The sequence below is a fragment of the Diorhabda carinulata genome, chromosome X, assembly GCF_026250575.1.
Source record: "Diorhabda carinulata isolate Delta chromosome X, icDioCari1.1, whole genome shotgun sequence".
Lineage (NCBI taxonomy): Eukaryota > Metazoa > Arthropoda > Insecta > Coleoptera > Chrysomelidae > Diorhabda > Diorhabda carinulata.
In genome coordinates, this window is record NC_079472.1 from 45,410,628 (window position 1) to 45,432,776 (window position 22,149).

Sequence of the window (22,149 nt, forward strand, 5' to 3'; positions counted from 1 at the left end):
AGCAACGTACTGTTGAAAACTCAGTTGATCCTCCAGAAGATTATTATTATATTATTATATTAAATATGTCAGTGATAATTGAATCAGTCAATAATAGCTTGCCAAAAAGGCGAATAACTTCAATTATTCAAAACTAAAAACATTTGCGATGTTTATCCAAGTACATTTGACGTTCGTGAATATCAAAGATGATTCTTTGTTCATTTAGATCTATCTGACGCTTCTCGATAAGGAAGACCCACAACATTAGACAACGATTTGCGTGTGTGCTTCGTGTAGCGGCATTGTTATTCTCAGTGCTAAAGCCTGGACAAACTATTAATACAAATATTTATTGTCAACAGAGAGGGCATTTCTCCGCCAGAAATACTATCTCACCCACCATACACACCTGAAATAGCATCCTCGAATTTCCACTTATGTCCAAAATACCTTCTCGAGGTATTTCACTCAAATACCAATGTATTTTTATCGGTACGACATTGAAAATTGACAAACTAGATGAACAATTTTGTTGATATTGATGAAGGTGATTACATTATTAATTAAAAATGAAAACTTCACTTGAATTTAAATTAAGAAAGAGGCGTTATTATCTGGACTCCCTTTCTATAATTTGGTTTTAGACGAATAAAATAAGAAAAACAACAAGTCCAGCAGGTAAGTGTTGAATTAGTCTAGTAAAATACTTATGAATTCTCTATTACAATTTTATTTCAACTCCATATCATACTTTCAATTTATTGAAACTAATATACAGTTGAACTCATCCTATATATCTAACATAAAAATCATTTGAAGCAAAACGAACTGCAAAAAACAATATTTCAGCATATTAGAACAACCAAATGGAATATTTCTATAACAGATCTCTACTGATACATTTATTTTAACTCAATTTTATCAAAAATATTAAAAAATAGCCGTTAGTGGATACAGAACCTCAAATTTCGAAAATATTAAATTTAATTCAAAAATACTACCTCAAAATTTAAACGTAACTGTACTACTGCACTACTTACAAATGGATTGGTTCTGATTTTTCAAATGCGCATGTTTTACCAACCGTTAAACATTTATTACTACTATTTCTAAATGGTGATTACGTAAGCAGGAGGAAACATCGACAATTACTTACTGTTAATTCCGTAGGAGAAACAATAAGAAAATAAAAAATGAATGTATTTTTTTGTCTCTATTTTGTGTGCGCTATGTACCAGTTTGGTTACTAAATACTGACTGAAAAACGATCATTATTTAAAATAATTATAGTTATAACCAGTGGACTAAAATCGAATTTGCGTAAGTCAACTGAGGAAGGTAAATGATAAATAAACTAATTGTACACGATTTTATACCTAAGGGATATATCACAAAATAAAAAGTTTATATTTTTTATACGAGGCCCTTTTTAGGTAATTTGAAAAGATTTGAGGAGGATAGTTTGTAACCATGTTTGCAATGAAATTACTGCATCCCTCTAGCGGAAGAGACAAAACCAATGTAATATCAAATGGAAATTGGGGTTACCTTAAGATTAACCAAGTAAAACAGTAAATATTTATGTTATGTATCAATTGTATTAATTAAAAGATAAGATAATTTATATTATTAAATTTTCAAAATATTGGCCATTATTTGCTAAGTAATAATAAAGTATTTTAAACTAAGGTAAATATAAGGAAAAAAGTTGGTATAACAAAACTTCCAAAAACACTTCGTAAGCGAGTTATGGTGAGCGATAGATTTCGTCGGATTTCTGATCCACCAATACTAGAAAGCCATATTGAATGTCTTGGGTCTGAAATTGTCATGCAAATTTGTTTGGCCTATATGTATTTTGACCTGAAAAATTGAATAAAATATGTCTCAAATCTGTAACTGTAATAGTTTTTCACATTAATTGTCGTAAAATACAAAAAACTCAACTCCAAAATATACTTATTTTACGTTTGGAGTAAAATTACTTCGTTAAATGCCTAATAAATGCATTAAACTTTCAAATAAAAATCACAGAAAATTTAGTTCTGAAGAGAATGTGTACGATACAACTTCAATAAAAAGTAAATGTAAGTTAAAATATCTTTATTTTACTCAATAAAAATCAAAACAAAAATGATGTAGGCAAGTGTTACGTTCTGGATAATATTAAAAAAATTATCTATTTTCATTTTATGCATTATAATAACATTTTAACATTAAGCTATATTTTCAATTGTTTAATGAATAACAATAATAAAATGCAGCATAATTTGTCTGCATTAAAACATAGTACTGATTAATAAAATGAATAAAATGAGTCATAAATTGTGGAAGATCTGACCTATTTTATTCAATTTTTCAGGTCAAAATATGCATAGGCCAAACTAATTTGCATGATAATTTCAGACCTGAGACATTCAATATGGCTTCCTATTATTGGTGGATCAGAAATCCGGGCGAAATCTACCGCTCACTATAATTCGTTTACGAAGCGTTTTTGGATGTTTTGTTATAACAACTTTTTTCTTTATATTTACCTATAGAATCATTCCCTAGAAAATGGAGTGCTATTCCGAAATACCCTATCTCCTATTTCTTATTTTTGGAGCGGATGCATTTTCAAGCAAATAACATAAAATGATACAAAACAAACTTATGAAGGGAAATACATTCATATTTACCCGAAAATACACTAAAATATTCAATTTATTCCAAAAATATTTCAATAACCAAACTGTTACATTTTTTACAATATAAAATGATAAAAGGTGAAACTGAAACAATCCATTTGCTACTCTAATCATGATATATTGGTATGACATAACATGGGAACAGGATACATACATAATTAGTCTGATGTCATTTATTCGAAATAATTTTACTAAAAGGTGGAAATGAATTTTTAATCTCATTGCTATTAATGGTTATCAATACCACAAACTACTAAGTTGATTAGTGTGATAAAGTTGAGTGCCTCCTTTGTCCTATGATATATCAATTTAAAAGTTAGAGAGCCATCATTAGTTTCCATATTTTAAAACTATTCATAATGCTGCGCCATATCAAAGTTACATTTTTTTAAAAGGAAGCACATTGTATTGTAATATTGTATTGCATATTTGGAATCTTCTTCCACATTACAATAATATGGTGTTGTGATTTGTTTTACGAGATATCAGAAACCGAATTCATCAAAAGTCCAAAAACGTACTAAACCGCTAAATAAAAAATCTACCCATTGTCATGTCATGTCCTTGTCAAATATCAGTTTTTGACAAATAAATCACAGCCAACTCACAATTAATTGATAAATGATTATATATAGGTACATAATCATTATTTTGCACCCTATATTTTATTGCATATTAACAAGTTCAATACCTTGTATAGTGTAAGAGAAATTTAAGAATGAACATCTGTTGCGGCAAAGCATTCGAATAGTAGTAAAAATGTAAAAATTCTAGAAATTATTTCGTAAATATTCATTGAAAATCTGTTAAATGGTTGATCAAAATACATCATTTCCTAGATTCTTTCAATTAAATCATCCTGTATTTCATTTGAATATTGGAAAGTACTACAAACATACATTCATCCCTATACCTAAAATTATTAGGCTAGGGGCAAATTGGGACTCGTGCAGCACGTAGTTTTGAATTCTAAGATTGAATACATTAATGCAAATTGGCGACGCAGCGCGACCTGATAACGACACTCGTGACCTCACAGACGTGTCCTGCTGTAGTTCACAGTTTACTGTGCCACACGTGTGGGTGACTAGCAAGTCATTCTTAAATTTTTTTACGAAGAAATAACAGAAGAAAACTTAATAGAGGCGGTAAGGGAACACAAAGAGCTTTACTATAGAAAAAATGGTGATTATATGAAGACGAAACTGATATCATATACTTCAGCAAACTGGTTTCGATTCATTCTGAAATAATTAGCAAAATCAGTATCACTAATTCAAATTGTAAATTATCTTCGATAGAATAACTTTATTTAGGTGATTTAAATTTCTTCCTCATCACGGAATAAAACAACATTTCCTCCTCAGCATCATCCGATTCTGATTCAGAACTTAAGTTCAATAACAACAATTGTTTTATTCGATTGTCAAAAATGTCAGACATCTTTTGATGTCGACTAGTCGGGAGCTGCCAATCAAATGCAAACCCCAACCTCACGGGCTCAATCAATTACGAAAATCATGAACGATTGAAAACTTCTGGGACAGTCTGGCACTTACTGAAAACCCAAGTATTTCCAACGAACAAGATTTGAGCTACTACAGTGTACAAAGAATACTTGATAAAAACGAAATGCACCCTTGTCACATTTACTTGCAACTGGAATTAACTGTACTTGATTTTGAAAGACGATTACCATTTTGTAGATAGGCTTTACGACAAGTTAACAGAGAGAATTTTTCGACTATGTTCTATTTGGAGAGATAGTCACGTTTAATAAAAAATGGTTAGGTTAACAGGCAAAAATTTCACTATTATTCATCAACTAATCCGTATCACATAGTGACACATGGTCAAACTAGATGATCGTTGAATATGTAGGGAGGTAGTACACATGAATATGTAGCAGGACCATATTTTTTGAGGAACATTTAAATTCTGAGAAGTATTTAGATTTTCTAGTAAACCAATTACTCCTTGGATTGGAAGAAATCCCACTTCGTACACGTTAAAGGATGTGGTTTTTACATGATGGTGCGCCTGCTTACGTAAACAATTTAATTAATGGTAAACTGAATGAACCATTTCCTGGAAGGATCGAAGGAAATGATCCAGTACGAAGATGTATTGATATCTAGTTAGCCTAAGCCAGCTTTTTTTGATGGCGGAGCCCCTATATATTCTGATCAATTATGACGGAGCCCCGTATGGTACTTAATTTCTTTAATATTTGGCTTTATTCAATATAGATGTAACCTAATATCTGGTTCGGCATCCAAGCGGTTGCGGTACTTGCTTTTGGTGAAAATATATGAAGAAAATCCCCCCGTTTCGCAAAGGTATGTGCTTACAAATAGTAAAAGGACGGAAATAACTTTTTTTGTCAACTCTGGATACTCTTCTTAACTCTGCTACTGGTTGATTCTCCAACTTAAGTTTTACTGAAGAATCGGAAGTCAATTCTATAAGTTTTTCGTATTCTTGAAAGCATAAAATAGGAGGCTTTTCATTTATAAGAAAAATATTTTTAACCCATAAATACGTTTCCAGACCCAATTCATTAGGAAAGTACTGTGTTACCGAGCTTCCCATGTTTCTAAGATGATTAGCAATATCAGTAACTATTTCTTGAGGTAATTCTCCTGTATTCGTCTCTTCACAAAAATGTCGAAAAACAGTCACTTTCAAAAACTCCTCACTTTCAACGCCAAAATTGTAATTTCCTTTTAAAAGATCTTATTTTATCATTTTCTGTAAACACTGTGATCTGTTTTCCTTGAAGTGAAAAATTAAATTCATTAAGTTAAGAAAATATTTCTGTTAAATAGGCAAGTCTAAACAACCAGTGTTTATCAATCAATCTGCTTTGTAAATCAAAAGGATGTTCCAAAAGAAAAGCGTGAACTTCAGCTCGTAACTCAAACAATCGAAGTAGTATTTTAGCCCAAGATAGCCATTGAACTTCTGTGTGAAGTAGTAGAGAAGTATCAAGGTTTCCCATATCATCGCACAAGATTTTAAACAGTCTCATGTTTAACGGTCGAGACTTTATAAAGTTTATTATTCGAACAGAATCTTCGAGGACAGTTTTTAAGGAAACTGGCATATTTTTAACGCTAATGTCTGACGATAAATTATACAGTGACTACTGCTGCAATTTTTAGCTATATTTTTAATCCTTGAAACGGCACTGGCAGTTTTTCCAACCACAGCTTTTGCCCCATCAGTGCAAACATTAATACAGTTGTCCCATGAATTATCATTTTTAATAAAATTCTTGTTAACCAAGCTAAAAATTTCAGCTCCAGTAGGATTACTTTCTAGCGCCTCACAAATTAGAAGATCCTCCTCTATAGAACGCTCGAACTCATACCGTACAAATACAAGCAAACTGCCAGCCCCGCTACCTCAGTGGACTCGTCCATTTGTAGAGCAAAATCATGACTTTTAAGACGGGAATATAACTCCGTTTTTACGAAATCTGACAAGTCTCTTATACGGCGAGCCACTGTATCATTTGAAAGTGGAATCTTTGACACCTCTTTTGCAGCTTTTTCATCATACGTACATTTCACCATTTCAATTGCACACGGCTTAATGAGCTTCTCTGCTATGGTATGGGCTTCACCAGCCATTGCAATTCTGTATGAAGCCATATAAGATGCGATGCGTGGCGCATGAATATTTTTGACTTTAGCAATTGTTCTCGCTTTCTCGGAAATGACGAAGCCGTTTGGCAGGATACATGGAGCTGTTGCGTAAAATTTTATTACATAGAACACATTGAGGGCGATTGTCCTCTACTCCCATAAATCCAAAAGCTATATAAATTTTATCATATCGCCTTGTTTTGTGCGTTATGCATGGCTCATTTGAATGGTGTTCTTTGATATATTTACTTTTATACCCACCTGGCTTATCGACTTCAAATGACTCTGGAGGGAGAGAGAAGAAACGGGAGCTTATATTACTTTACAAAATTTCATTATAAAACAATACCCGCACTGGAGGGTCCAGGCGTTGGATCTATTGGTGCCTCCAAAGTCGTTGTACGCTGTTTTTTGCATGTTCCTGTTTGTAACCAATGGTCCATTGCAGATAATTAAACTTTTACGAATAAGTAAGGAATTGTAAATACGATTTATGTAGCACAGCTTATTAGCCTGCTCAATACGCAGTAAACTGAGTTTTGGCGACGCGTATCAAATGTCTTTAAAATACGGACATAATGATAAAAACTTATATGCAAGCCAGCGATTGACCCTTATGATCGCAATCGCAACGCTATCATGCCACTCGCGGATCCCTTCCGCATCATTCCTGGGGCTCCGCGGAGCACACTTTGAGAAACGCTGGCCTAAGCCATAGCAACGAATAATAACTTATTAGAGTGTCAGTGTAAAGTTTGACGTCAAAAAAGTAAACCAGAGTTACGCAATAAATTGAAAGAAAAAAGATGTCCACCGAAATTGTGAATATCGAAAAATTGGAATATCGAGCCATCATCAAGTATCTGTATTTAAAAGGGTTAAGAGGTAAGCAGATTTACAAAGATATGCTTAATACCCTTGATGATCAATGTCGTTCGTACATAAACGAGAAAAATTGGACTGCAAGCTTCAAAAGAGATAAATTTTCCATTGAAGATAACGACCGATCAGGAAGGCCAGTTTCTGTGTCAGTCCCCGAAAATATCGATGCAGTTTATGACTTGATTTTATCAGACCGTCAAATTGGGCTAAAACCGATATTTGAAGAACTGAATATTTCATATGGACTCGTTCATCATGTAGTTCACGTCAATTTGGACATGAGAAAAATTGCTGCAAAATGGATCCCCCCCCTTATTCACCAAATATGGCTCCGTCCGACTATCATCTCTATCCTCAACTGAAAAAAAGTTTAAAAGGTCGTAAATTTTCTTCCAACGAGGAGGTAATAAAAGCTGTGGAGGTCTGGTTTGCAGAGCAAGAAGAAACTTTTTTTTTGAAAGGTCTAGAGATGTTGCAGGTTCGCTGTAATAAATTTATCCAATTGAGAGGAGAATATGTTGAGTAATAAAATATTTTGACATTGAAATTTTGTTTGGTTCTATAGTAGGCTAAGAATTGTTCAATATATCCTCGTACACCAAATTTTAATAAAATGGACTCATTTTTCTGAGGTCACATTAAGAATTAAGTGTACAAAATACCTCCAATAAGGCATGACATGATGGTGGGAATACAGAATGAATTGTTTGTGATAAATATAGACAACTCACGATGAATTGTTAAATGATTAGATTAGGTATATAATCATCGTTTTGCACAGAAAAATAAAAATATCTCAAGAACTAATAATTTTTGTTAAGAAAGTATGTTAGCATTACTTTTCCATATTCACATAAAATACAGTGTGATTCATTTTAAATAACCAAGAATATGAAGTATTAGTATTTTGATCAACCCTGTATCAGATTCAATGAATATTACCGGAATGAATAGTTTTTCAGAATTTCTACTACTATTCGAATGCTTCGGTTGTAACAGAAACAACAAATTTAAAATGTGAAGATAAATGATGACTATAATCCCTTAAATTTTCAAATTGATATCACACTTTATCACTTATATTATAACTTTATCACACTAATTAATCACCCTATATACCAAATTTTATGCAGAGCAGTACTCAGAAAATATTCTATTACCAAGCACGTATCCTTGGTTTCTTGTGGTAATATCCAATATCAGTAGAAACTTTGATACATATTATGAAGAATTAACTCTAAAAAATAATTCTTTCAAAATGATTTGTTCAAATTTGACAAAAAGATCACACGTCAAGCTAGGAAGCTTTCGAAAATAATCAAAGATAGTTTTCCAGATACTTTGTTTACGGTAATAATTATCTCGGCATGCTTTTATCATTCTCATTCGCTTTCGCGTGAATATCATCATCTTGTCTCATTGCCATAGAATTGAAAAAAGTACTCTGTATCTCGGTTATGAAATATATTCAACCTATAGGCTGAATCATCATATTTTGTATTAAAGTTTCTCAAGTTATCACGAGATATATAGTTCATAATGAAACCTGTATAAGGGCAAGACTTAGAGAAGGTTAGGTACCTCTACTCTAAGTTAACATTAATAAGAGAGCACTTGGTATACAGTTATATACATTCAGATGACAGGTATTTAACTTTTATTAAAAGGAAAGAAAGCTAAGAGTTCCTATTTCCATGGAAAGTCTAGAACTTGTCACTCCTAGAGACAATGAAATAAATATACAATCTACTCAGAACATAAAATAACGGAATAACCAATTCTATGAAACCATTTTTCTATGGATCGATAGTGTTAAACAATCACTTTATATTCTGAATAATCATGTTATCTGCTCACTTTTAGCAGTTATGATAATATGTCGATTTAGGTTAGGTTTATGTGAAGTAAAATAAACACACCTGAAGTATGTAGTTATTAGAAAATAGAAAACCATCAACTGTTACCCAGTTGTAGGGATGTCTGATATACATCGATGTAATGAAAATATCGATATTTCTATTCGATGCATCGGTATTATGCGATGTATCGATTGCTTAGATACATCGATGTAATTTTGTCGATATATCAATTGCCTAATGATAAGCCAGAATAGCGAGTTTTCACACAAAATGAAAATATGCGTGAAATATGGATGTGAAAAATTAAAGTATTGAGCATATAATAAATCAATAATAATATCTACACATCAAATTGAAAACTGAAACAAGTGACAACACTGTAAAAATATGCGGTTTTTGTACGGTAATAGTAAAAGCAGCTATTACATTTTGCTTGTTCTTTGGGGTTAAATTGATCTTGTGCAGTGAGTACATTTTATACTATTTAAGTTACGTGTCTACAATAGTGTATCCTGAATTTTACTAAAAGGTAAGTTTGTATATACGTATATACATACCATTTTTTAAATTAAATTAATGCTAGAGAACTTTTCTTCTATCTATATATATATATATATATATATATATATATATATATATATATATATATATATATATATATATATTGTTTCGCATTTTGAATATTGAATTCAATTCAGTAACATTAGGAGTTTATGAACTGGATTCGAGACACGCCTCTGAATATATAGCTGATAAGTTATTAAATACATGTAATAAGTGCGGCATTAAAATGAGTTATAACAAATATTGCTACAAATATGGTTGAGGCTGTTGAAATAGCATATCCCTTGCTTTGCTGCTCATATCTTAAAATGACATTATATCTAAAATGAAATCTATTGTAATTTGGTTTAAGAAAACTTGTGTTGCTAGTGATGAACTAAGGAAAGCTACAACAACATTAACAAAATTAATTCAAGATGTTTCCACGCGCTGGACCAGCACTTTTTATATGATAGATAGATTTTTGAGTTACGGGGCTCTATAAATGACATTGTTATCTGGTCCAAATTTGCGCCGCCAATGGTCATTGGTATGGAATCAAGTAGAATTCCTGCACTGCTTCTCGTGCTTCGGCCTTTGGAAGATGGAAATTGGAAATAGAAGGAAATTTCAGCGGAAAATATACTACCAGCAGTTAAGTTGTACCCATTGTGCATTGCATTACTTCCGAAATCAAATCACATTCTATTGAGGAGCCTGTCACCAAATAAGTTCAGAGTATTTTTCAAGAGAAATAAATAAGAGACTGGGAGCTATTGAACTTGTTACGCCATTAGCCATAGCAACACTATTTGGTCTTAGATTTAAAAAACTTTATTTCACTTATGCAATTGCAATTGCATGTTCTAATGCAATACAATAAATAAAGAAGTTCCCTCAGATAGCTCAGACAGATCAGAAGAGAGCTTCAGTCTGTGGACTGACCACCACAAATTGATCCATAAAAACTAGAAGAATAATAAAACAGATGACAACTTTTCAGATGAAATATCAGTTTATTTAAAACTCCAGTTAGTAGGTTAGGCGAAAATCCATTAGAAATATGGAATGATTTAAAAATACAATTCCCAAAATTATATATTGTTGCCACTTCAGTACCATGTCAACGATTATTTTCGAATGTCGCACAAACTCCAAATCAGCCAAGACTTAAGTTTAAACGATTAAGTAAAAACCTATTTTTACAAAAAAATATATTGGGATATATAAATTATTTTTTATCTTGTTTTAAATTTATTGTATAGAAATTTATTAGAAAATAAACTTTTTTGCATTTTATTTTTTACTTAACCAATAATTCCATGCATCGCAAAAGAATAGATGTAATGTAACGATGCATTACATCGGAAAAAACATCGATGTATTTTTTCGGCGGACATCCTTAATGGAACATCGAGAAATTTTGTCATCGAGTCATTTCCCAATTATAATGGGACTAATTCAAATACTTTGCTACCTGAAAGCTTTTTAATTTTCCCGTAAATTTTTTATAACATAGTTCTTGATATCTGATTTGAATTTATTGAAAATATTCATTTTCTAATAACACGTGGCAAATATTTCCCTAAAAAAATTACATAAATACACTCATATTTTCCTAAGGTATTATAGCTTTCTTTAAGCAATATTATATCAGGATCACCACTTACTTCATGCTTATTTACGAATACATCCTAATACTACGAAACATCAAACACTAAAGTTACGAAAACATTAATTTGCTATTAAATACCAAGATTTATCCACAGTTCATACTGGGTCTCTATCCACAGTTCTGTTGGGTCTATGATAATAATTTGAGATTTGTACATCTGATGATGAAAGAAATGCGCAAAAATAATACGCTAATCAGGTGAGAAATTGTTTAGATGACACAACAGTTGCTTACTCCAAATGATTATTTCACTTTTAATAGGAGCAGAAATGATGGTTTACGCTGTTTATTAAAAACGGCAAAGGATAGGGTAAAAATCAAAATATGGATAACTCACAAATAGAATCCATCAAAATGTGTGGCATTCTGATAAACTAATTTTTTTCCACTTTAACTATCAATCTCTCTACATAATATTCAGATAAATTAAGTAAAGTGTTGAAAATGAAACAAAATCAGAGCAATTTATAATCTCTCTACATAATATTTAGAGCAATTTATACGATAAAATTATAATAAAAGTATTGAAAAAAAAATAAAATATACAAATATCATATCGAGGGATATCTATAGTATGTTTTCGTTCACAATACTACTAGTAAATGACAGCTTTGATATGACTAAAATCAGTAAAATAGGAAAAAATCTACCTTCACGAAAAATATCTATGGAACTTGAAGTTGATTATACGAAAACATTAACCACAAATTAGCATAGTACCTTTAAATTTACAGTTTGCCTCCGAAAATCATTGGCCAAACGAATTTCCATTGTTTTTCAAATAAAGTCTAGTTTCTTGGAACATTTTACAAAGTGAACTTTGTACTTTCAATTGATTAAAATTGATATTCACACTCAGCTACTGGTACATATAACACTCTATTCTATATGATGTTTGGAAAAGGATTCGGACTAATTTTAAAATAAGAGTTTAGAAACATTTATAAAATTTCTAAATAATTTCAATAAAAATAAACTCATTACCAGTTCGATTTTAATTGTGGTTAATAAATATATTAAAATAATTACTGCTCATCTTCGATATCATTATAATTTCCACTCATGACGACACCAAGAGAGTGGAATAAGGTTAAGAAATGTTTTCAGTTTTTCTAATTTAATTTAATTGACTCATTTCGATTATCTTAAACAAAGATTTATAAGTTTTAAACGGTGTTTTGTCAACGGTACATCTCAAATAAAATATATGAGCGAGATTAATCAACTAAATGCTATACGAGCCGACTGTGTTTAACTTATCTGATCTCAGTTGCCCATCCAGTACAAATTTTCATTAGGATTTTCTTTACCGTTGTAAAATTCTTTGAGTTTCTTGTGGCTTTCATTGGCAAAGGTGTTCGATAATTGACTGTACCCCCTTAACTTCGATATCTCAACCACCATTTAACGATTTTTAATACATTGTTACTTTTTCTATAAGTAATTACCTGAACATGGCAGATCGTCCTCGGTACATTGTACAAACATTAAATAGAAAGAGATTATACTTTTAAAACATTCCATGTGATAGGAATTTAGCTCTCTTCTTTTATTGTACTTGTTTGTACACATAAAAGAGGTCATTTTTTTGAATGGAGATAGTATACTGTATCCAGATTGGTAATTACTAGCATGTAAATTATGTTATTCGATGAGTTACGTCTACAAACCATTAATTTCGATGGCAGAATTTTGATTAATCCAACAATTTCAACTTAATAGTAATTATGTTTATTACTTATCTTAAGAGTTGATTTAACTTAAAAAATGGTAACGAACTTCTAATTAAATTATAAATCATTCAATTAAAATTTATTTTAATACTCAACTCTTACTAAAATCCAGAACTCAATACCGTGGATTTATCACGCTACCTTCACCAAGGATTGATAATTTTTGCCTCTAAAATACTCGGCCATCATTCTGCAATAACTTGAATTAATAACGGAAATAATTGAAAAATGTATATTAATTGACCAACGGAACAAAATTAATCATGCTATGTCGAATTAATCTGTTAATCTGATGTAATTGATCAATGTACTATAGCTTTCCTAGATAACAGGAGCGCGTTTCTGTCAACGCCCATCTCAACTAGTATAAAATTGGCGCCTGCACAACAGAAAACGTTCTCTATAACTTGGTAAACCGGTTTAACAACCAAATGGCCGACGATAGGGAATAATGTAGCCGCAGCTTTTATAAAAACACAAAAAAATACAAACAAAAAAAATATCTCCAAACACCAGAGCTCTCTTTTCGTCTTCTTCTGGCCAATGATTGACAGCTTTTCCTCCTCTTCAGCTAGGACAGCACCATCCCACGCAACCTCTACAACCCCAGTCCTGCAAAGTAGCAGCCTCTATACCAAATTTTCCTCCTATAGATAATTTTCGTGATCCTACCTAATAATGAACCAACGAATCTCTCTCTCTAAAAGAAATCGTTTTGAGTTTTATGTTTTGCTTGTTACGAGTTGTTACGAGCATAAGAGGGTGGTATAAGTAATTTGGTCATATAGACTGACACGCTAAAGGCAAATTATAAGGTAGCCCCTGTGTGCCCCCTTATACCATAAAAAAATGAAAAATTTGCCATAAATCAAGAATGCCTCTAAATTTTTTTTTTAAATTAGGTAACCTATATGCTCCTTAATAAAGTAATATTTTGACATAAACAAACTTTGGAAAATTTACCCAGTGGCGCGCTGCCAGGGTTAGTTATCACTTGTATCCCCCTATTTTTCACGCCACTGGAGCGTGAAATTATTTTTCTAATTTTGTTTAAAATTGCCTAATTGCGTATACGCGTATACTATACAATGATTTCGCCATGATTGTTTACTCAAATGAAAAGGGACGATTCATTATGCCTTCATAAAACGAAAATTAAGCTTATTTGAACAACATGGAATCCAAAATTAATATCGCCCTGTTAAACCCAATAAACATTTTCTGTAACTTATGGTGATTCCTAGTTATATAAAGACTATATATAGGTAATGAAATTATATAAAAAGGTTACGAAGTTTTATAAGATCACCTTTTAGTAACACAGTTATATTACGGTTTTATAAAATTTCAGTAACTTGTGGGTATATAAAGAAGTGGTATAACTGTTTCCATCACCATTTAATAAAACATGTAGTAACTGTTACCAATGTGTTTATAACAAATTTATATAAGGTTTTACGTTACCTAAATTATATAACTATATAGGCTCTGAGTTATATAATAGTGTTTCTAAACACAATTAAAAAAATTGGGGATTATTAGTGTTTGTATATCCTATTAAAAAACTTTTGGTAACCAAGTTAGGGACAACCATTTCTTTTATATACATCGGTTACCTTAAGTAAAATCAATTGCCCTTATATATATAAACTTATTACAGATGACGATTGACAAAATGGTTGCCGGTGTCGATTGTCGAATAAGAATATATTATTAAGATACAAAGTTAATAATAACAATACTAACACCAGTTGTTTGTGAGCAGTGAGCAGCAGCAGTGTAATAAACATTAATTTATTATTGTAAAATATCGCTATGTTACGAAATTGGAAAAAAATAAAGCACAGCTCTGCGTTTCGGCGGAAAGTGACAAAAAATTTTAAACGAATCGTAGATTGTGTACAGGTAACTACTACTGTTAGACAGATAAATAATGAATTTTTCCCGCCACCAGATATCCCTCAAATTACAAAACAAAATAATAGCAGTCCAACGCCAACGACGGCAGAAAATGATCTTCGGCCCTTGAATGACTGCACTACCGCCGAATGCAGACTTAATAAGTGGTTGACAGAACTTGCTGAGGATGATGATTTGTCTCCTCTCTCCGAGGAGGATTTAGAATGCACAAAAAATGAACAGTTAAGATATGATGTAAAAAAATGGGGTTGCGAATTTAACATAACACATCGGGCTTTGAAAGAAGTGATAAGAATAATTAATAATTGTTTACCAAACATTTTACGGGAACGAGAATATTACTGGAGACTCCTACAAATATTCTACTACAACCAGCGATGGTTACTACTGGCATCAAGGTCTTGAATATTGTTTAACCAAGCAGTGTTATCAGAGTCTGCAGACTTTTTCAGATATTTCAATCAACTTAAGTATAGATGGTTTGCCAATTTACAAAAGTTCAAGGGACGAATTTTGGCCCATTTTATTTAACATTACTGAAATTCCTTTTTCTGATACAGGGCTGAGGCACCCAATCTGATTGGGGCCTCGAATTGCCGTCACATATTAATTTGGGAATAAGCCTTCTCTTTTGGACAGGGGGCCAGAAAAGAGTGCCATCCTTTTCCCAAGCTGCAGGCACAATTGTTAAAGATGGCAACTTGTGCCCCGGTTCTTTAGTTTGCACAATTTTAAAAGACATTTGAATGTATTTTAAAATATTTAAAACTTATACTTAATACTCTTAATAGCAAACGTTTTATTTTTAGTTAAATTAAGGTTATGTTTTATATCAAACATGTGTTAAACCATTGTCAGACTTGAAATGTTCTTTAAAACTCAGCTGTTCGCACGTCAGTTATTGAAAACGCGATGCGCGGGTTGCCTAACTTTAAGTATATAACAACAATTTCAGTAACGTATGTTACTTTTAATTATATACGAGATCCTTGGAGGCTTTAAGTTTTATTTTAACACTACTAGTAACTCTAAACACTACTATATAACCCACAAAGTTATATATCATTTAATTTTATATATCATATAATTTTTTTTATGAAATAAAATTATTTATTGTTGGATATTTGAAAGGCCCGTGCGTTTTTTCAAGGCATCTTGTCCATGTTAGCAGTAAAAACCGTTTCCCTCATGAAATTTAAGTCACTGCAATGTTAAAAACGCCTAATTATGATAAATGTTATACGGCATTATAGGTGACGTGTGTATATAATATATATTTATCTGCCATCTTATAAATGTTTATTTTGCTGATAATAATCGAACATAACCCAATAAGAAAAACGAGCGATGTAATAAAGTTAACAACGAAAATGTGTGTCCAAGTGAGAGAAAACATATATTTGACAGGGAGAAGAGTAACAGAAATTGGTAACAGAAATATTATCAAAACCATTATAGGCAATGTTTATAAGGGTAACAGTAACATATATAACGCTACATTTGACCACTAAAAGGCTCCAAACGTGGATTTTTAAGTAGTTATATAGTGGTTGCCAAAATGTTTTCGTTACTTTTGGTTAAAACACCTAAGTTTATATAGCGTTACTAACCTAAGTTTTCCGTAACCTTTATATACTCCCAATTTAAGCTCTTTAAGGGGTTTATACGAGTAACAGAAATATTACGGTTACTAGGTATCATATATACATTTAAGTTATTTAATGAGGTGATATAATATTTACGTCAACTGTTATATAACAAAAAATGTTTATTGGGTAAGTAGCTCAAAACAAATAAAAATTATTCACAATCTCAATTTCAAACAAAAATGTATTACAATAATAACAAAATTGGCAATGAAAATAAAAATAATAATAACCAAATAAACAATACTGTATTAGAACAATAACAAAATTGACAAAATTACAGTAGTTGTTCAAATTGTTGGCCGCTTACTTTAATACACTTATTACACCGTTTTGTCGTTGAAAAACGTGTCTTTGAGAATAAATCTAGATGGGATTGAATGATTTCTGCCGCAGCTTGAATTCTAGCTATTAAATCTTGTTCAGATTCAATGATTGCTTCGTACACTAAGGACTTGATATAGCCCCATATAAAAAATCGATAAGATTTAATTCAGGTAATCTTGGAGGCCAACAATTGAGTCCACCCCGACCAATCCATTTTTCTTTAAAACGTCTGTTTGAGTAATTTCTTGCCGCTGCAGCAAAATGAACAGATACCTCATCGTGTTGAAACCACATGTGTTGTCTAATATTTGACGGTACATTCTCCAACATTTCATCCAGAAAGCGCGTATAAATTGCTCCATTTAATTTATTTAGTAACATGTAAGCCCGCTTAAGCAATCTCCTACCATACCCACCCACACATTAACCGAATATCTATGCTGAAATCCCCTTTCACAGACAAAGTGCGGATTTTCTTAATTCCAAACGTGACTATTTCTATTGTTGAAAATTCCTTCCCTAGTAAATCTAGCCTTGTCGATATACAACGCATTGTAAATACCAGTTTGAAAATTCTATATGCATCTGAAAATCTCTAGGTTCTAATCCTTGAACACTGGCCAATTTGTATTGATGTGACACTGTTCTTTTACAACATTCCATACAGTAGAATGAAAAAATATGACACGTGCGTACTAGATTATAACTTAGAGTAGTATTTGATTACCTACAGACTTTTGTTTAGAGGAAAATTTCTACGATACCGCTCATTTTAGATCCACAAAAGGTTATTACTTTTTTAACTAAAATTAATCAGGCAATTTAAAACAAAATAAAAAAAATAATTTGCTCCAGTGGCGTGAAAAATAAGGGGATACAAGTGACAACTAACCCTGACAGCGCGTCACTGGTTAAATTTTTCCAGTTTGTTTATGTCAAAATATTACTTTATCGAGGATCATATAAGTCAGCAAATTTAAAAAAAAAATTAAAGGCGTTCTTGATTTATGGCAAATTTTTTATTTTGACAAAATGAATCATTTATTGAGATCTCTCTGTAGAGCGTTGTCGGTCGAATATATAAACACCAAGTATATTATTCTTAGACTTTAAATTTCCATCAACATTTTCATTTTATCTGCGATTTGCGCACAGCTGTAAAAAGTCTTACCGCTTTTCCAGGTAGTCTCGACCATATTTATACATTTTCAAAAAATATTATTTCATCCTTTCCAAAAATCGAAAAAATCTATTGAGATGAACTGACAAAATTTTACTGACTCCGTTATGCCAACAAACAACAATTTCAATAAAAGGGGTCTTCAAATAAAGAATGATCAGCACCTCTATTATTTAACAGAACTTGTTTATTGGATAATAAAAATCGCCATAAAATCTACTGTTCTTCGATTTCTACACTATTTCTTCGAAACATACCTGATTAAACTTACGCAATATATATTCAAAATAGAAATTAAAAATAAAATTTTCACATATTTTACTGGACTAAGTTTGCATGTAATCTCTCTTTTTCATTCACTGTATAGATTATAAGAAAAAAAAATTGAGACCCTTTTCCTTAGTTGTTCTACAATTTAGACTTTATCAAATTTGGTTTAGATAGATACAGAGATAATTTTATCTTACCTTAATATTAAACATTGTCATTTAAATGGAGCTGGTTCAAGAAAAGAACAAAATGTTTTTCTTTTTAAGTTACAGAAATAATATTTTAAACATATAAAGCTTTCTAACTCTTATTTTTAATTTATCAAATCGTTTTCCAAAAAACATCAAATCTAATGAACATCGAGTACTGCACCTGGTAGGCCAGTGCGTTCACAATTATATCCTCGGGTACCAAACCCAAAGGGTTGACTTCTCGCATCAGGAGAGCTGCAGGAATTTTGTAAAATGCGATATAATCCACGAAAGTTCGCATAACTTCTTGGATATTGGTACTAGGATTATAGTCGCAGTATGCCTTACCTATTTGAAATATTGAGTAACGATGAGAAAAACAAGCTAATTTATAAAAGAGTAACTTAAGTCTACATTCCGTGTAAAATTACGGTCTCTGTTCAGATGGGAAATTTTTGGTATCTATCGAACTCGGAAAGATGCAAAAGCATAAAATTTATTAAAGAATCTTAAAAGGTTTAAACACAATAAAAATAAACTAATGTTAATCAAAATCACTAGCTTCTAGCCGGAGATCTGATATAGGTGTCATCATTTTGACTAGCTAGGAAGTGAATTATAAACAATCTAGGTTACTCGCTACTTGTTGGTGTGAGGGCTTGTTATCTAGTAAATAACACCAAATAATAAAACATTTCTTTCTTGTAGTACGTCAGGTAAAGAAATTCGCTTTACATTGTAAGAAAATTTATTGATGATTCTATATTTTAAAAATTGTCCAAATTTTTCATTGATTTTCACTAATCTACACTGATATCTGCCTCTGTTCGTTGATAGTGTTACAAATTGGATATTTATGTACACGTTAGCTAACACCTCAGAAAACTTTCGGAATCATTCAATTAATATGTTCATATTTTTTCAAAGACTTGATTATTTCACGGTAAAAAAGAACTTGAAACCTTATTCTCTTGAAAGCTCTTCACATTTGGATCAGATTCAATTGGGAATCTTCGGTTATCTTATTGAGTTGGTTTGTCATTTGTGACATAGGTTCATTCCAAAGATGTTGTGACGATTATCGCAAATATAAGGCCGGAGCTCAAAGTATGGAGCCCACTTGATTATTGGAGATATGTGACGAACGATAGACAGGAATTCGGGTGGTATGAAGTAATATTTTACGAAGTGATGATAACGAAATTGTTAATAGTTAATATAATTATTTACTTAAAGGATATATAAATTTTTTAAGTCATGATACAGAACTCCATACATAACCAATTACTTCATTTGATACACCTATCACATGGTAAGCGACTGATGAATTTGAGGGAAATTATTGTTATCCATACTTTTTGAATCGGATATTTGAATGTCCCTTTTGCCTCTTCAAACAGTCGATGTAGGATACTTTTCTTCAATTTGTTTGAGTTTACTCGTTTTATTTTTGAATTTTTCATCTATATACCCTCCCTAGAAGAAACAACAGAAGTTATGAATGAAGTGAATTGGAAACAAGTTGCAGAGCATTAATGAAATATGTGAGTGATAAAATTCTAGAAAAAGAATGCTCAAGCCCAATCTTTTGTAGACCAACATAATATCGACTAAAGATCTAGTGAGATTCATTAAGGAGATTGCAACCTCATTTAAACTTATTTAATAGGATGAGATAACTGAAGTAAAAAAATGTGCTTGATTGGTAATAGAATTTTTTAAAAACAACGGTTTATTATATTATGCTAATGCAATATTACTGAAGGCATAAGGTCTGTACCTAGAGATTGTAAAGGAAATATGAATGAATGTGACAAAAGTAATAAATTGTTTTTGGAGAGCATAAAAATTGAAAAAAGAACTTTCCTAATAATTAATACATTCCATAATTTTTAGTATATATCTGAATTAGTACAAGCTATTTTTATACAGATTTGGTACCAAGGTATATAAATTATCAATGAAAATCCACTAACCAGAGGGACTCAATACATTGAGAAAAGTTTCATGATTTAGAGTTTATGACGTTCACTAGTGTCCCAATTGAATTACTTACTTCAGTTTTAGTTCGTTTTTTTATTTTGATTTCTTGAATATTTTTTTTAATTTTTTTTTTTAATAGTTAAGTTAGTCATTTAAGCAGAGGCGCTTTTAGAGGATACTTGGAAAACAAATTTTCCAGTTCCGGTGAAGAATTTTGTACAAATATTGTTGTATTCTTTCTCAACTAAACAAAAAAACATTCATTTATTATATTTGTTCACTTCAATCTGGAAAGGTTCATTAATACTATTATTTGATTTTAGATAAAACTTTTTTTCGATTATACTTATACATTTTTATAAAAATGCCAATAGAATCAACCTGTTTTCAGAAGAAATTATTCATTAGAAAACTCGAGTAATAAAGTGGTTCATTTTAATCAGAAAATTATTCGGGGTGGGCTCTACTCCTTTGTTGTCTACGTGTCCAGACCTCTAAATCTGACGCTGCATTTGAACTTTTATTTATTGATGAGTATGTTGAACTTTAATTATACTATGCCTACAGTTTTTACAATAAAAATGAGGATAGTTTTCAGAATTTATCAAAGAGAAGCTTAAAAAAACTTGAGCACAGAAAAATTAAGTAAAATTTATATGGTATACTGTTATTCGTGTAATTGTTTATTTAGTTTTTTAGATATAAAAGAACACTTTGTGGTGAATGATAACACTTGAATCTAACTAACCCCATATTCTACGATATAAATTTATCACATTCTTGCATGATTTTTAATGGAAAACTTTTAAAAACAAAATGCTAAGAAAGCAGTTAAGACAACCAGTGGCGTCATGAACATAACATATAAATGTAAAAATTAATACATCACTTCTTGTTAGTTGAATCTCATTGATAACTAATTACATCAAGACGGAAACTAAAACCCAGGTTCATGTGGCTCGCTTATTGCTGATTGCGGATCCCAACCCAGAACGAGATTTAGATCACAGTTTCCGAAAGTCGAGTTCAATTTTCGGTGGATATTTCGTATTAAAACATTATCTACAAGAATTTTCGATTTTGATTATTCTCAAGCGTCAGCTCTTCCATAATATTTATTCAGTAGCATAATATATTCTAGATGTTCAATAATTGTTATTGAGCAGTTATTAACGATTTACCACCTCATACGGATTTTGCACTGAAATTTTAAACTAATAAACTATTTATATACTGAAAAGCAGTCAGTTTAGGGAAATAAATAATTTTTAATAATAAAAATACCATAGATAAATGAAACAGCCCGCAAAAACATTACTGCGTAGCAATAGTTGTGTTATATCGAAATCATTAGGACTTTTCGAAAATTATGAACGGGTAAGTCGCTTATGATCTAAATGTTCAGAAACTAATCCGGATCACGTTCATTGTTGTTCGAAAACTGATCTGGTAGACCGGTGAGTAAATGCGATCAGATAATAGGTTCTTTCCTTTTTAGAATCTATTCTACATTTAAATAAATATTACGGAAGAATTAACGCACAAAAAGTAATAAAAATCCAAAGTTCTTGTTGATTATGTTTTGAATTTGAAATTTCCGCCGAAAATTGAACGCGAC

The 22,149-nt window shown here is 31.3% G+C and overlaps 1 protein-coding gene across 1 annotated transcript in view; it reads right to left on the reverse strand.

Annotated features, from left to right (window-relative positions):
* LOC130900431 (serine-enriched protein) overlaps positions 1-22,149 on the reverse strand; it is an 81,740-nt gene that overhangs the window by 12,678 nt on the left and 46,913 nt on the right. The gene's annotated exons all lie outside the window — the stretch shown is intronic.